Source organism: Gossypium hirsutum, chromosome A06, assembly GCF_007990345.1.
Source record: "Gossypium hirsutum isolate 1008001.06 chromosome A06, Gossypium_hirsutum_v2.1, whole genome shotgun sequence".
Classification (NCBI taxonomy): Eukaryota; Viridiplantae; Streptophyta; class Magnoliopsida; order Malvales; family Malvaceae; genus Gossypium; species Gossypium hirsutum.
Window position 1 is genome coordinate 30,582,271 of NC_053429.1, and position 4,615 is coordinate 30,586,885.

A 4,615-nucleotide genomic window follows, 5' to 3' on the forward strand; every position below is an offset into this window, starting at 1 on the left:
GGTCATTTAGTTATTAAAATGAATTAAAAACAAAATTAAAAGCCAATTTTTGTCCATCTTCTTCATTAGGCCGAAATTTCAAGGGTTCTCCATAGCTAGGGTTTGTTTCAAGCTTCCAAGCTCCATAGTAAGTGATTCCAAGCCCCGTTTTTAATGTTCTTTACGTTTTTGGAATCCCGGTAGCTCGATTAAGCTTATGTTAGCAATAATTCAACCTAGGGTTTATATTTGGAAAAATACCCACAGGTGAAATTTGTGTATTTTGATGTTTTATGATAGAATATGAGGTTTTAAATTATGTTAGACAACTTGTGCTACTCGGTTTTGAGTGAAAACGAGTAAAAGGGCTTAATCAGCAAAAATACCTAATAGTCACAAGTATATGTTAGAGAGAGAATTTGATGTTGCCATAGAAGGGAAAAGTGATCAGCATGTTATAAAACATAAGAATAAGGAATAAAGTTTAATTCCCGAGCCTAGGGGCAAAAGTGTAATTATGCAAAAGTTTAGGGGCAAAAGTGTAATTTTTCCAAAGTTCGTATTAAATGTTGTTTTAATGAATATATGTATTAAATAAGATTAATTTGGCATTATAGATCAAGAGAAACGAGATTCAAGTCGCGATCGAGGAAAAGAAAAGATTGTGGACTAAATTGCAAAATCTTTATATTTTGGTACCAAGGTAAGTTCATGTGTAAATAATGTAGCATAATTTTTATTTTTAAGTTATTGATGTTAATTATATGATATGCTGATTTTTTTTATCGTGAAATATTATGCTTTGGGGTTAATGTTGAGTAATATGCAAATTAAGTTTACTACTTGATAAATATGAATTACTACCGAGTATCGGTTCCGATATTCCATGGAAGACGGCAATGTGAGATCGAGGAAAAAATCCCGTTTGAAAACTTAGGAATAGATTAGGATACAAGTGACATGTCACTAGGATGGTTGAGCATCCGAACTCGTTGAGTTGAGTCCGAGTTCACCTATGGATGCGAATGTCCGAACTCGTTGAGTTGAGTCCGAGTTCGTGAGATGTAACTAGGCATCCGAACTCGTTGAGTTGAGTCCGAGTTCACTTAGGGGCGGGTTACATGATTTCTTGATTACATATGAGGCACTTATGTGCAAATTATCCGTGTATCCGAGTTGTATTCCGATGTGTTCAACTGGTGAAATTTCTAGTGAAATGGAAGAACACTTAAGATGCAAGTGATGTTTTGGTAAGTGTTGTGAAATGGACACTTTGGACAGGTATGTTCTTAACCCTCGGGTTTAAAATAGATACAACAACGATAAGGTGGTAAGATGATGAATGATGTTTAGAAATGTGATATATGTTTTGGTGATACCATGCTAAAGTTGTTTGGTATATTTGTATTGTTATGTTACTTGTTATTTACATATGAACTTACTAAGCTTTACATATGAACTTACTAAGCATTTATGCTTATTCCTTCCTTCTCATTCACTGTAGTTTTGAACAAGCCGGCTCAGGAATCGGGACAGGTCGAAAGTTCGATCACACTATCCAAAGGACTTTTATCTTGGTAAATGGCTTGTACAACTACTTAAGTATGGCATGTATAGCAATATACCTATTTTGTGTAAATAATTTATGATATGGCCATGTTTGGTTGAGAAAATGTTTGATATTGATAAGTCATGGTGATGGCTAATTTAGATCATGTTTTGATATTATGGAAGTTTAATAGGTTATCTAGTTCATAAAAATTCATGGAAAGATGAAACTTGCCTTAAAACAGAATATTGCTGCAGCAATGACATGAGTTTGAAAAATCACTAAAAATAGTATAAATGGAAATAAATAATGAGTAAGTTATGAAATTGAAGCTTAATGAGTCTATTTTCATGTGGATTGAACAAAACAGGCATATAAATTATATTTTATAAGATATTTAAACTTTTGTGAAACAGGGATAGAGTGATTTCTGGATCCCCTGTTCTAACTTTAAAAATCCATAATAACTTTTAAAAAAATAATTATAAGTTTTTCTTTATATGTACAGATTCCTTATTGAGTCTAGTTTTAATAAAAACAAACCTTGTAGTCATTGAAATTCTGTATAGAGAGATATCTGATTCGTAATACACATATGTCAGAGCAGTCGAACCCTGAAACAGGGGACACTTTAACTAATAAAATGTACTAATTGGCCCAACAAAAAATTCTAGAAAAAAATTAGTAAATAGATATATGAGTCTATATTTAGTGAAAATTTACGGATCTTGATTTTGAGTTTCATAACTCGATATATGATTTTTCTTGTAACTATGACGCGAGTAGCTAGAAAGCTGTGAATGTAGAAACAAATGATTTGAAGTTCTTAAATTGATAAATTATGTTCGGTAACCCCTCAAGCTCGATCCGGTGATGGTCTCGGGCGTGGGGGCGTTACAAATGTAAACCATCAATTTTTCTATTCAAAAGTTCTACCTGATTAGAGAGCATAGTGACCGAATCGACGTTAAAAACGCCGGCCGCTTTCGTCGGCTTTGTCCTCATGACTTGCCACTGATAATTGTTCAGTGACATCTCTTCTATAAATTCATAAGCCTCTTCAGGTGTCTTATTATTGATAGTCCCACCAGCAGCTGCGTCAATCATCTTTCTGGTTGAAGGATTTAGGCCATTGTGAAAAGTTTGAACCTATAGCCAAATTGGTAACCCATGGTGAGGGCACCTTCTCAATAGATCCTTGTATCTCTTCCATGCATCATACAGGGTTTCTAGATCCATCTGTACAAAAGAAGAGATATCATTCCTTAATTTAGCCGTTTTAGCTGGTGGAAAATATTTTAGTAAAAAAATTTCGGTCATTTGTTCCTAAGTTGTGATTGACCCTCGTGGTAACAAGTTCAACCATTGTTTAGCTTTGTTACTCAATGAGAATGGAAACAATCGAAGGCGTATGGCATCGTCAGAAATGCCATTGATCTTAAAAGTGTCGCAGAACTCCAGAAAATTCACCAAATGAGTGTTTGGATCCTTGTCCTGCAAACCATCAAACTGAACAAACTGTTGTATCATTTGAATCGTGTTAGGTTTCAATTCAAAATTATTTGCAGCAATAGTAGGTCTAACTATACTCGATTCAGCTCCTGTTCAAGTAGGTTCTAACTATACTCGATTCAGCTCCTGCAAAAGTAGGTTTAGCATAATCATACATTGTACGAGGAGCAGGGTTCTGATTTATTAGATCTGCGGCAACCACAGGAGGTAGCTGATTATTCTGATTTTCAGCCATCCCCTTGGTTGTAGTTTGTCTATCGTCCTCTTGCCCTTCCTCTATGTATCGTAGGCTTCGCCTTATTTCTCTTCGGTTTCTGCGATCTGTGCTTTTGCTCTCACTATCAAAAAGTAAAGGTCCTGATGGGTTTCTTCTAGTCATAAACTATAAAAACCTGCCAGAAACAAATAAAAGAAAAGTTTAATAATTTAAGCAAAAATAAATTTAAATTGAAATAAAAATAAATGGCTAAAGTAATAAAAATTATGTGTTCCTAATATCTTAGTTCCCCAGCAACGGCACCAAAAACTTGATGTACGTGATAAGTTTTATATTTATGATTGATCGTACATGAAAACTAACTATTATCACAAGAAACACAAGCGCACCTATCGAATAGTAGTATAGCTTATAGCAAGACCGGAATGTTGAACCCACAAGAACTAAAAGTACAAGTATATTTTTATTATCTAGCCTAAAAATAAAGGGATTTGCTTTATCTAAACTAATTAACTAAACTAAGAATGCACAGGAAGTAAATTGGGGAATTACTATTGGGAAAACTAATTGATTTAGACAATACCCAAGGAAGAATCCACCTAGACTTCACTTGTTATTTGACTTTGAACTAGACAATTTATTCACTTGACTCGATCCGTAGAAATCCCTAATTTATATTATTATCTCTCTCGAGACTAACAACATCTAACCCTAGGTTGATTAATTGAAATCTCTTTCTAATTAAAACCCCTAGTGTTGCATTAACTCGATCTATGGATTCTCTTATTAAGTTTGACCCTAATCTGACAGATTTATGTCGCCTTAAGTCTAGAGGTAAACTCTGCTTAATTATGTTAGATCTACTCTTAGGCAGGGACTTTTTCTCCTCTGAATAAGCACATCAATACTTGAATCAATATCCTGGAATATTAAACCAAGAATGAAGAACACATAATTAAGAACAAATCAAGTATTTATCATATAATTCAGAAAATAGTAACAAGATCCGTCTTAGGTTTCATTCCCATTAGGTATTTAGGGGGTTTTAGTTCATATGTGTAAAAGGAAACATCTCAGAAGAATAATAATAACAAAACATAAAGAAACCCAAAAACCCTTGAAGGAAATTGAAGGGAGATCTTCAGTCTTGAAGGAGAATCCGACTTCTGATATGGATCAATCGGCTTTCCTCAAGTAATTCCTTGCCTCCCACTCCGCGTGTTTCTCTAGGTGCCTCCTCGGGTGTTTATATAGGCTCTGGGATGCTTTAAAACCCTTAAAAGTGGCCTTTTTCCGAGTAAAACTAGACTTAGGCTCGACAGGGACACGACCGTGTGCCACTCCCGTGTCAGGTGGTT

General features: G+C 34.7%; 1 non-coding gene across 1 annotated transcript; it reads left to right on the top strand.

Annotated features, from left to right (window-relative positions):
* Window positions 1-2,693: 2,693 nt before the first annotated feature.
* Window positions 2,694-2,800, top strand: LOC121231317 (small nucleolar RNA R71). The gene has a single exon (XR_005929378.1). It is a non-coding gene; the product is annotated as a small nucleolar RNA R71 (small nucleolar RNA).
* Window positions 2,801-4,615: the final 1,815 nt, after the last annotated feature.